We start from the raw sequence: 13,870 nt of genomic DNA on the forward strand, positions 1-13,870 counted from the left end.
GGTTAGAGGTGGATATTCATTATAAGCTCATGTTTAATGTAATATAATTGCAGATGCTTACAAAACACTTAGGTATATGTACCTAGATGGATTATTACACATACATATATTTCCTTTCTCTGTTAGCCGAGGGGGCCTAGAAGCACTGACACTCCAGTAACAATGAACATACCTAGTAGCTAGATCGTGGCTTCTAATGCCAACCTCTAAAAAAAAGGAATTGAGGCTCCTTGGAGAAATGGCTGATTCTAAGACTTGGGCTAGAAATATACAAGATGACCCTGGAGTATCTTATAATACCAGTAAATAAGGAAGTGCTAAAAAATATAATTCCAATAAATAAATAATAATAAATAAATATCCATAATTCCAGTATAATCATGGAAAAAAATTCAGATGATTCCCAAGAAAGAGGCATCCTATAATATACCTGATCAACACTCCTTAAAACTAAGTTCATCAAAAACAAGGGCAAACAGAAATTGTTACAAATGAAAGGAGCCTAAGAAGACAAAACAACTAAATGTAATGTGGTAGTCTAGATGAGATCCTAAAACATAAAAAGATATCATATAAAGACTAAGGATATCTAAATAAACTATGCATTTTAGCTAATAATAACATAACCATATTTGTATATTAATTCTAACAAAATGCACCATACTAGTATAAGATGTTAATAATAGGGGAACATGGTATAAAATATACAGGGATTCTCTGTATTATCTTATAAAATTTTCTGTAAATATAAAGCTTAAAATATTAAATCTATTTTTAAAAAGTGAAGGAGAGATAAAGACTTTCTCAGGCAATAATAACTGAAGAATTTCACAGCCAGTAGACCTGTCCCACAAAATATGTTGAAGGAAGTTCTTGAAGTAGAAGAAAATTGATGCAGTTTAGAAATTCTATATGTATAAAGAAGGACATCAGAAAAGGAATATTTGAAGTAAAATATAATTTTTAATTTTCTTATATTTAATTGCCCTAAAAATAACTTACTTTAAGCAATAATTGTGACAATGTGTTAGACGTTTATAGCTTATGTAAAAATGAAATGAATAGGCTGGGCCCATGAGCCGTGGTCACTGAACCTGCATGTCAGGAGCCTGTGCTCTGCAACGGGAGAGGCCACAACAGTGAGAGGCCCGCGTACCAGAAAAAAAAAAAAAAAAAGAAATGAATAACATAAGGGACAATGCCACAAGAGGGAAAAATTGGGATTATTCTTGCAAAATACATTTTGTCTATCCTAGGGCAACCACCAAATTTTTTTTTTTTTTTTTTTTTTTTTGGTATGCGGGCCTCTCACTGTTGTGGCCTCTCCCGTTGTGGAGCACAGGCTCTGGACGCGCAGGCCCAGCAGCCATGGCTCATGGGTCCAGCTGCTCCACGGCATGTGGGATATTCCTGGACCGGGACATGAACCTGTGTCCTCTGCATCAGCAGGAGAACTCTCAACCACTGCGCCACCAGGGAAGCCCCACCAAAATATTTTTTAAAAAATATAAATGAAATGTTCAGAGAAGAGATTAAATGGAATCATAAGTGATGCTCAGTTAAAACTAGGAAAGGCAGAAAAAGAAATTATAAAGAAACAAAAGCCAAAAGAAATGAATAACAACAATAAAATAGCAAGATGACAAATTCTAATCTAACTATATCAATAAACACTTTAAATGTAAGTGATATAAACATACCAGTTTAGTGACAGAGATTATCTAGAGAAGATGCAACTACATGCTGTCTATAAGAGACCCCCTTTACATATAAAGACCTACTTTAAACATGAAGATATAGGGTAAAAGTAAAAAGATAAAAGGATGGAGAAAAATATACCGTGATAAACTAATCAAAGAAAGAAGAAGTAATAGTAGCTTCAGATAAAATTGACTACTAAAAAAGGATGGTAATCAGGGATAAAGGGAAACATTACCTAATGATAAAGGGGACAATTTTCCAAGAAGATTTAATAATCTTTAATGTGTACGCATGTAACAACAGAATGTCAAAATGCATGGTGTAATAAACTTTTATAACTGAAAACAGATATAGACAAATTCACAATTATTTTTGGAGATGTCAGTGTCCCTTGCTCATTAATTGATGTGTTATACAGGCAGAAAATCAGTAATGATAAAGATTATTAAACAGAATTCTTAATCAACTTAACCTAACATAGAATTTCTTCACAATATTTTTTGCCATGAACTAGTATGGAAGTCTGATGAAGTCTATGGATTTCTAAGAACAGTGTTTTTAAATGCATACAAGAAATACATAAGATCACAAAGAATATCAATTATATTGAAATGCAGCTGACAAAATATTTTTAAATATTTGATATATAGCAATATAAGTGTTTCTTACCAAAATATCAACAATATCTAGTAATTGATATAATAATTACTATAATTTTAAAGTAACAATATGGGTAAAAGGTATTGTCAGGTGTCTATAACAGCTTTGATGGAGGTGACAAAGCCTCACATCTCAGATACAGCCAACTCTACTCTGGTTTATTACCTACAGCCAAATTTGAACATAGTGCATACTACTAATTTGAAGTTAGTGAAAATAAGAAAAAAAATATTTTCATATTTCTCATTTGAGTTACAGATCTCTTAAATTCTAGTCATGAACTCAGGGTTAGGGACTCCTGGTCTAAAAGCTTTGAACAAGCTAAACATTATCAGACTAAAATTGGACTAAGTTAAATCCTAAAGTGACTTTAACAAGTCAAGATGTAAAATTTTCTGTCTTTGACCTCTGGAGGTTAAAAGTAACTACTCTGATAGTTGGCAAATCCAAGAAAGACTTCATGAGACAAAGGAGGTTATTTATATGTTTAATTGGTTTGCTGAGTATTTAATATCAAAATGGTTGTTTAATAGTATTTTATTTAATTTTACATTAATCTAAAATGATTATTTAGAAATAGGAAGAAACTTTCATTGATCATAAAAATTTATAAATGTAATAATCCTGCAAGTTTTATCAATATATTTAAAGAGTTCTATTAGAATTTTCTTTGTTCTCTTTGCCATTTTAGTCTCTCAGAAATCTGAGAAACAAAGTGTTATACTAGCCCATGTACCCATACATGGAGTTATCTGTCAGGTCACCAATAAATTATAATGTATCACTAAAATTGTTAATATAATCAAAGAATGATTTTACCCTTTAGTGGACACCTAAGATTTGTCCTATTTATTTATTTATCAGAGCTAGTTTGTAGAGGAATAAGAAAATCAGTTTGAGATGGATTTCTAAGAAAAAAATGATAATGATTCATTACTCTCTTGTGAATAAGCAGTATTATATTAAAATTACCAAATTTTGAACCACAGAAAGAAAATATGCTTTTGTAGAGTTCTTGTTAAAATATTTAATCACTAGTACATTGGTTTCTTTAAAGATTTAATGTCAGTGGATATACTATATCACTATATTACACTTTGTGGCTTTTGAAATTTTAAAGATGAAAGGTGCTTTCCAAGCACAAAATGCTATCATATAATTACATGTCACTTTTTATTAAAAATAAATATAAGTGATCCTCCTGGGCTGTTATCATTCGGTTGTTGATGAAAACCAATTTCATTTAATGTAAATAGCATTTACTTTAATAAGAATAAGTTTTAAAGATATTTTTAATGTGGTATTTGTTCAAATGAATAAATAAAAGTTTAATTTAAAAAAAAAGCACAACATTTGAACAGCCCTCTTTCTAGCAAGGAAAATTGCATATATAAAACTCATTACTTTTACTTGTTTTTCTCACATTTTGGAATCATTCCTTTTATAAGTGGAAGTTCACATGTTCACATAAAACCATGTATATAATTGTAATAAACAGTCTTATCTGCAAGAGATTGCCAAATAGCCAAGTTTTCTCCTTGATGATTTCTATCAAGAATAAAAATTTCCCTGGAAAATAAAACATAATTAGAGATTTTAGGTAGATATTTCAAGCATAAAACAATATTAAATATAAAGAAATACATATTGATATAAATATGGCTTCAGATATCAATATAGATGTATTCATAGAAGCAAGTTCAACTATCTCTTTAGAAATTTGAAAATATTTTATTAAAAAATTATACAAATTCAGTATTTTACATTTTCCCTACTATTTGCTTCCTCAATAATTACATAATTTGGAAAAAATACAATATTTCAGTATGGCATAAGATGCTGTTATCTTCTGAGTGTGTCACCACTAAATGAACACAGTCGGGCTTTGATGTTCTGAGCAGTTATACCCTGTACTCTGGTTCCAGAGTCAGCTGACTGGTTGCATACACGGGAAGTCTGAGACCTGACTCTCAGGTCCTTAATTCCACAAACTTGTTCTGTTTGATATTCTGCCTCTGATGACACCACTTCCAATGATAATAAGAAATTCTGTAAGACGGACACTTGCACAAAGTCTTTAAGTTAGTGGCTTGCAAACAACCCAAAATTATGGGACAAGAAGAAACAGAAACTAGGCAACTTTTAAAATATGTTAACATGGCATGAATTAAAAGTGCACCTGCCTAATAAAGAAGGTAGCTATATGAGAATTGCCTGTAAAGGCACATAAGCCAAGTATTTGGGTTAGAAAATTTCCATATGGATATAGAAAGACCAAGTTCTAGAACTTGAGCTTGGCTTTTACTGAAGGAGTTTAAAACTTTGTGTCAGGGCTCATGTTAAGCTGTTACTCATTATCTATAATATAATAATATAATAATTATTTTACATGATATATATTATTATCGTAATATATAATCATTGTCTTAATTGCTTTCAGACATTGACATTTAACTTTCTCAACAATCCCATGTTATAATTAGTAAGTTCTCCATTGTGTGCCTGAGGAAATTAAAGCTTAGAAAAGATAATTCTTTCTTGAGGTCAATTTTTTCTCATATCACACATCCAATAAATTAGCACAGATTGTCAGCTGTACCTTCCAAATAGGTCTAGAACCTGGCCACTTTTCACTACTTATACCACTGTAAGTGTGGTCTGAACCACTATCTTTTATGGCTAGAGTCTAGACAATTAGAATAGTTCCTAATTAGTTTCTTTGCCCTTGAAACTTGTCTCCTCTTACTCTCACATCATCTATTCTCCTTATAGTACTGCTATGGACTGAAAGTGTGTGTCCCTCCAGAATCCATATGTTCAAGCCTTGATCCCCAGTGTAATAGTATTTGGAGGTGGGGGTCTTTGGGAGATAAATAGGCTTAGATGAGACTGTGGGTGTATCACCTTTGCGATAGGATTAATGTCCTTATAAAAAGAGGCAAAGACTCAAGACTGACCTCCCTCTCCCTCTCTCTCTTCCCCTCTTCTCTCTCTCTCTCTATCCTGTGAGGTTACAATGAGAAGGTGGCCATCTACAAACCAGGAAGAGAGCCCTCACCAAGAATCTGACCATGCCGGAACCCTCCTCTCAAACTTTCAGCCTCCAGAACCGTGGAAACTAAATGTCTGCTGTTTAAGCCACCCAGTCTATGGCATTTTGTTATAGCAGCAGAAACTAAGACAAGTAACAAGAGTGATCTTTTTGAAACTGTTAGATAAAACTGTTAGATAAAAAAATGGAGCTAAATTCAAGGTCCCCTTTGTTCCAAAGAGTCAACCCTTATCCTATATTAATGACTGTAAATAAAATTCATACTTAACTTCTATGAGTAAAAAATTCTACTTAAGTATTATAAAATTATTTATTTAAAAATTTTGGCTTGATAATTTGTTAGTCATCCCTATTACTGCAGTTGATTGGTTTCTAATTCTATTAAAAGAGATTTACTTAAAATAGCCAGTTAATAAAATCTCAGATTAGTGAATTCTCATTATTCCAAAGAAATTTCCATGTAGGCCTTTGCACTTCCATATTCTCCCCCATCCCTGCTGTGAATCAACTTGGATCACCCTGAGGACTCATTTATGAAATCTTCTATGTTATCCTAAGATTAAAATTGGGGTTCAGGGCTTCCCTAGTGGCACAGTGGTTGAGAGTCCACCTGCCGATGCAGGGGACACGGGTTCGTGCCTCAGTCCGAGAAGATCGCACATGTCGCGGAGCAGCTGGGCCCATGAGCCATGGCTGCTAAGCCTGTGCGTCCAGAGCCTGTGCTCCACAATGGGAGAGGCCACAACAGTGAGAGGCCCGTGTACCGCAAAAAAAAAAAAAAAAAAAAAAAAATTAGGGTTCATTAGTAATAAGTATTCATCCCTAAATATATCAGTGACTTCAGTATGCTTTAAACCTAGACTTTAGATGTAGATATTTATTAAACCTCTTCTTCATGAAAGAGGAATATATTTAAGAACACACTCATTGTTAATTGAGTCCAAAAGTCCAAAAGAGCAAGTGCCAGGTGGTAAATTATTTCAAACCATTATACTCTTGAAAGCATATTCAGGCATTTTATTTGTGATGAAAGTGGGTAAATATTTTTGAAACTATTCTTCTGTCACTTCCCCTCTGGTAAGAGAAGCAGTCAGAAGGTTGTCAATGTGCTGCGACAGAAAGAACAAATCACAGTCACAAGACCTGACTCTATGGCATTAGTCTAGTCTGCAATTCTTTTAAATTCTGATGAAATTCAATTTTTCATGCACTGACACTGATGGACGGTTGTTATTTTCAGACCCAGTGATTTAACAACAAGTCACCAGTGTGAGAAGTGCCCGGCTAACATGGCGACCATTGCAGCTTTGATTGAGATTCCTGCTGACACAGGTCAGGCAGAGCCACTGACCCGGTCAAGCGGTCCTGGCAGTTGGCCTCTTTCTTGCTTTTGTGCTCTAAAGAAATATGAACCTAATTCAGACCATGCAGCATTGTGGTGGTAATCATTTCTAATGGAGTGTGGTTATAATATGTTGCAGAAATATATATATATATATATATATATATATATATATATATATATATATATATATATATATATATATAAAATGCCACCCTGGTAATACATCTTCTTTCCATAGAGCAAACAGTGCCGTATTTGACAAGAATGGCCACATTCATCTTGATCTGCCTTGGGTACTAAACTTTGCATGGTTGCCGAACTTATTTCCTAAACAAAAAACGGTAGAATGCTAAAATATGTTGGAATACAAAAAAAAAAATTCTACTTATATAAGGTTTGAATGCCGATATATCTTTTTTAAAAAAATATTCAGATGAGCATCTGATTTTAAATATCAGATGAGCATCATTCAAAGAACAAATGTTTTTGTTATATTTTGTTTTACCTGGTTTTTAAAGGCAGGCAAATATTCATGACACCTATAGTTAGTGGTAAAATGTGTAATAAAAACTGCTAAAATGCCTTCTTCAAAACTTAACTTACAGGTATTACAACTGGTTCTTCCTATGCAGACTATAAAGAAGACAACAAGACATGGTAAACGCAGTCTAACCCTGTGGTAGAGAAAGACAGCTTCCAATTCAACACGCATTCTCTTCCTCTTCCTTAGTAACACAGAACCAATTTTACTCCGTGTATCTATGTGTCCGTTAAAAAAATCTTTATATTTTGCAGCCTTCTTTGACTTTAGTAGTGAATGAAACATAAGTCGAAGGCACTGGTTAAAGCTTACGAGACCACTTTCCGAAGGGGCCAAATTTAGCTAATAAGTCCCTTATTTTCCTCCCTACTTTTGCTCCCTTGATACCAGAAATAAAGTTATGGACTTCAGTAAGCATCTTGTGACAGTTTGGTGACCTCAGGTAGGGAAGTCATACACTAAGGATGTCTGTGAGCTTAAAGACAGAGGAGCTACCATAGACTGACTTTCTCTTGTTTTCTTTATGAGAGAAAAATAATAGTAACCTGTGTGAGCCTTGCTATTAACAGTCATCCTGCTAGCAGCAGAATTTCATTTCTACATTATATGACTCCAGATTCTGAGAAAGGGAAATTTCTCTCGTTACACTTACTCATGAGAAATTGTGGCATTGCCCTGCTGGCATTCGATACTCTCAGAGAATTGACTAGACCCATCATGACTAGAGAGACCATGTTGCCGGGCAGAAGAGTGGCCTCCACAAGCCCTGCCTCTCAATCACTCTCTACCTTCTCCCTGAAGGTAATTGGGTATTAATGACCCATATGTTTGTACAGTAATTCCTTACCTGTGGTTGAATTTACATGACATAATTGAATTTCAGTAAGGCTAATGCTGTAAGATAATTCACAGTATCTTTTTGCACATGAAAATTATGGATTATATGGAAATTTGGGCTGAGAAAGAAAATATCTGCTTTCTCTGAAGTGGGGAATGGGAACTGCGCCAAAGATCACATATCGGGAGGGACAGCTGGACAAAGTGAATAGGAAGTTTTGGTTCCAACTCAATTATTTTGTTTCTTGCAGATTCTGTTTGTATCATCTATCTTAATTAGTAAGCACTTGAGAGCAGGATTATATACATTGTAATTCTTCTGTGATTAGATGTCCTTGGGATAATTATCACTTAATCTTTGAAATAATTTTTGCATATTTGGTGAAAGGAAATTTGTTAGAAAATGTGTACCTTCAAAAATTTTCGAGCATGCCAGACAAAGTGACCGTGGCAGGAGTGTAGTTTATGAATATCCCTAAATCATCCTATAACATATAACATAACAAAAAAACCCAAAATATAAAGAAAATTATTATAACCAACTCAGGTAATAAAAACAAGTGACACAGTAATTCCATGAGCTGCCAAATACATGCAGAGGACTCCAAATCACTGATAGCAACACTCCCAGGAAAGTCCTAGAAAATGATATCTGATGGCCTAACTATAAACTTAAAAAAAAGTTCAAAATCTTATGGGAAATGTTGTGAAAACAACTCCTGAAAGACACAAAAGTATCTGAAAAATATACTCTTGAATAAGGAAATTCAACACCATAGCTATGTCATCCCTTCCTAAGTTAACTTAATGCAAAACCAATAAAAATACAAGTTTTTGTTTTTATTATTTGTGTGCTTATTTTGTCTGAGTCAGAAATATCCACTATAATAATCAATTTGAAGAACAAGCAAACAAGAATAGCCAGGAAAATCTTGTAAAGGAATACCAATGTGGGGTGCTATTTTTACCAAATATTCAAACACATTTGAAACCTCAACAATTAAAATGAATACAATGTTGGTGAATAAACAGAAGGAGGACCAATGAGAAAAAAAAATAATATACCTACCAAGTTTTATATAAATGTAATATACAATGAAGTTAACTTATTTAATCTTCAGGAAAAACATCTTCTTAACAGTTTTATAGGGATAACTGGTTTATTATAGAGAATACATAGTTGGATATATTTCTAATATGCACAAAATTAATTCCAATTTGATCAGATGTTTTAATCTAAATATCTAAAATATTCAAGGAATAAGAGAAAACATGGCAGGACATGGAAGAAACCTAAGTGTCCATCGATGGATGAATGGGTAAAGAAGATGTAGCACATATATACAATGCAATATTACTCAGCCATAAAAAGAAATAAAATTGAGTTATTTTAATGAGGTGGATGGACCTAGAATCTGTCACACAGAGTGAAGTAAGTCAGAAAGAGAAAAACAAATACTGTATGCTAACACATATATATATAGAATCTGAAGAAAAAATGTTCTGAAGAACCAAGGGGTAGGAGAGGAATAAATATGCAGACATAGAAAATGGACTTGAGGACACAGGGAGGGGGAAGGGTTGGGATGAAGTGAGAAGAGTGGCATGGACTTATATATACTACCAAATGTAAAATAGATAGCTACTGGAAGCAGCCACAAAGTACAGGGACGTCAGCTTCGTGCTTTGTGACCACCTAGAGGGGTGGGGTTGGGAGGGTGGGAGGGAGACGCAAGAGGGAGGAGATATGGGGATATATGTATATGTACAGCTGATTCACTTGGTTATAAAGCAGAAACTAACACACTGTTGTAAAGCTATTATACTCCAATAAAGATGTTAAAAAAAAAAGAGAAAGCAAGGATAATTTTCTCTGTAACTTGGGAGTGGGGTAAATTATACCTACTGATGATTCAAAATCTAGCTGCAACAAAAGACTGATAAATTTGACTGTAATATAAACAAACCTTTGGATAGCTAAAAACACCATAAGTAAGTTTTATTTGTTATTGATATTAGAGACCAATGGTAAATATTCTTACTATATAAAGAGCTTCTAAAAATGGAGAGAAAAAGCCTGACAACTTAATGGAAGCAGGTAAGAAATATGAAGAGTCTGCAGAAAAACAAATGCAAATTGTCTTAAACTCATTCATAGTAATATAAATGCAAATAAACTACACTTAGGAGAACATTTTCCATTTTACAGATAGGTAAAATCCAGAAGTTTGACCACACACTTGCTATTGAGACTTTGGGTGAACAAGATGTTTTACACATTGCTGCAGAGAATGTAAAATAGTTCAACCAGGAAGGGGATTTTGCAGTATGTAGTAAAATCACACATGCATGTGTCTTTTGATTCTCCAATCTCACTGCTAATAATTTATCCAAAAGATACACTAGAAAATAATCTAAAAGGAAAAATGCACAATTTATAAGAGGAAATGAATAGAAAGAAAAACCAATGGGGAATCAATTACATATACCAGCAACATCCACACAATGTCTTTTTATGCAGCTCAAAAAAACAATAGAGAGTGTCTCTAAATACTTCCATGGAAGAATTTCAGGTAATATTTTTCTAATATAAAATTAGAAAGAGAAAAGTGATAGGTTTCCATTTATCTATGAAAAGAAGCAGTTAAAATTTAACTCATTATACAGTTAAGTTCAAGTTTAATTTTGTTTTTGGTAGGCAATAATTGCCTTTTCAAAAGCTTTCTCCTGCTTTAAATTATTTAAATTATATATGCAAGTTTAAAGTCAAATCAACAAAACAAGAGCTATTTAGAGAAGTATGCATTCTATGTTTGTCCTACCCTAGCTAGCCATTTTTCCTCTCTTTCCTTAATAATAATTTTACTGTACTAATTTTCTATGGTTTAGTTTTCTACAGGTTTAAATACAAGCAAATATATAAATGGATGGACATATATGTATAAATGGTGTGTATGTGTGTGTTTTATAAGTGCACATGTATTGCATTGCAGCATAATTACAGAAAAAGCAATTATTAAAAGTTACTTTATATTTTCTTCCATTAAAAAATGTGTTTATTTGCAAAACCATTTGGTTGTTACAACTGCCTTCATTTAAGAACAGTCCATCTTAGCCATCGTAATAATAGTAATAATGCTTATTACATACTTGGCAATTTTCTAAGCTCTTTGTATATATTAGCTGACATAACACACTAGCCCTATGTAATAAGTACTATTATCATTATGCTCATATTTTACAGAAAAGGAACTGAGATACAGAAAAGTTCAGCAATTGTCCTGGTGTTACCACACTTAGTAAATTACAGAAAGTGAATTCACACAGGCACTCTGAGGCACATTCCAGATTCCTAATCACCATGCATACTGAATGTTATATAAGGAGTAAAATTGGCCATATCCACATCTGACACTTTTGGAGAGGAAGTTAGAAATTTTAAGAATTTACAAATGGGAAGGTAAAGGGCTCAAAACAATGACCTGGAACTGGAGACCCCTACTCCAGTTCCCCTAGCATTAAGGTTTTAACACAGTTTTGGAGACTTTGGCAGTCTGGAGTAATTCCAAGTTTTGGGCCCATGGAACAAAAAGAGGGGTGTTTGACAATGATGGCATGCTTAATATGCATGGAGATTTCTTGCATATTTAAAAGTTTCTTTAGAACACAGTACAGAAGACCCTTGAACAGTTTGGGTTTAAATTGTGCAAGTCCACTTATATGTGGATTATTTCAAATCAACATAGAAAAATTTGGGGAGATTTGTGACAATTTGAAAAAAGTCACAGACGAACTGCATAGCCTAAATATATCAAAAAAAAGAAGAAACTAAGAAAAAGTTACATATGTCATGAATGCATAAAATATATATAGATACTACTCTATGTTATAATTTAGTACCATAAAATATACACAAATCAAGTATAACAACTTAATTTTATCAAAACTTACATACAAACACACTGTACATGGTGCCATTCACAGTCAAGAGAAATGAAAGCAAATGTAATGCTGCAGGGCTGTCATAACTACATCAGATTAACTGTGGTACCTACTGTAATACTGTAATAATTTTGTGACTACCTCCTGTTGCTATTGCAGTGAGCTCAAGTTTTACAACTATCCACTTGAAACACCCTGTGATGGTAATCATCTCCGTTTGAGCAGTTTGTCTCTCCAGTCAATTGCATAGCACTCGCGGTGTTGCCATATTTTTCATCATGTTTCATGTAATACCTTAAACATTGATAACACTACAACACTCATACAAAGTGCCATAGTGATGCTGGAAGTGCTCCCAAGAAGCAGAGAAGAGTCATGACATGACAAGAAAAAGTTGATTTGCTTGAGGATTGCAGCTGCAGTTGCCAGTATTACCCTGACAATAAAACAATAAAAACACACTGAAAAAAGAAATCTCAGAGATCAATCTTTTCATAAATATAGATTTCAAAATTCTTAACACAATATTAGTAAATCAAATACAGCAATATACAAAATGACGCTACATCATAATCAAATACAAAGTTGGTTTATCACTCAAAAATCAATGCAATTCATGATGTTAACAGAATAATGAACTGTCATATTATTTCATTAAATGCAGGATAATCATTTAACAAAATTCTATATCCATTCATAATATAAACTCTTAGCAACCTAGAGATATAGAGAAATTTCCTCAACTGGATAAAGGATTTCCAAAATCCCTACACTATTTTTATACATAGTGCAAAAGTCTGATTATTTTTCCTCTAAAATTGGGGAAAAGAAAAAACATATTTGTTCTGTTTCCATCTATTCAGCATTATACAAATAATTCTAAACAGTGAAATGAGTCAAGAAAAATGTACTTAAAATATTTTGGGAAATTAGAGTTAAACTGACTATTCACAGACAATCTGGTCATTTACAGGTAAAAAACTCTACAAAAATAGTGACTAGAATTAATAAATAAATTTATATGGGTCTCAGGATGCAAAGTAATGCAAAAATACATTTGCATAAGCTACCTGCATGCTACTGGAAAATAACATTTTAAAACAATATTTACAATAGAATCCCCAAACATATGACATTTAGGAATATATTTGTCACAATATGTGCATGATATGTATGATAAATAATCTGGAATACTGCTTAAATAAATTAAAGGTCTATAATCTTATAATTAACTTTCAGTCTCTTGCTGGCCCTGGTCCCTGGGCTTCACAAGTGTTTCTTATCTTTTCTCCCTCCCCTGTTTAGGTGAGACAGGAAGGCTAGAGGAATCTTGAGTTGAGTGGTTGCCTTTCTACCTCTGTGATATAAGGCTCCAGTAAAGTATTTTTCACTGGAGAGTAGGTTTCTGTTATGCAGAATAAACCCCTGTATTTTAAATGGTTCCCCTTCCACTTGCCAGACAAGTGACAATTTTTCTTGAATGTGGTAGAGCATCTGGAGGTGAAAGCCACAGTAATGTGGGGTGCCCAGGATTGTGGCTTTCACCAGTTTCTTACTCTCAAACCAGTCCAAACTCAGCCTCCAGCAATTCATCCAAACCACCATTCAAGTGTTCCTACCAGTTTATGGTTCCTGCAGCTTCCACACTACATAAGCTGATATCAGCTGTGTTTTTCTGCATTTCACCTGTCTCTCCATATTTCCAGGTGGTTTTCTCTGTGACTGCAATTCTCTGATAGGTCCAAGAAAATCATTGATTCTGAGTTTAACATTGTTGTTATTGTTGTAATGT

The sequence above is a fragment of the Phocoena phocoena genome, chromosome 12 (assembly GCF_963924675.1).
Source record: "Phocoena phocoena chromosome 12, mPhoPho1.1, whole genome shotgun sequence".
NCBI lineage: Eukaryota > Metazoa > Chordata > Mammalia > Artiodactyla > Phocoenidae > Phocoena > Phocoena phocoena.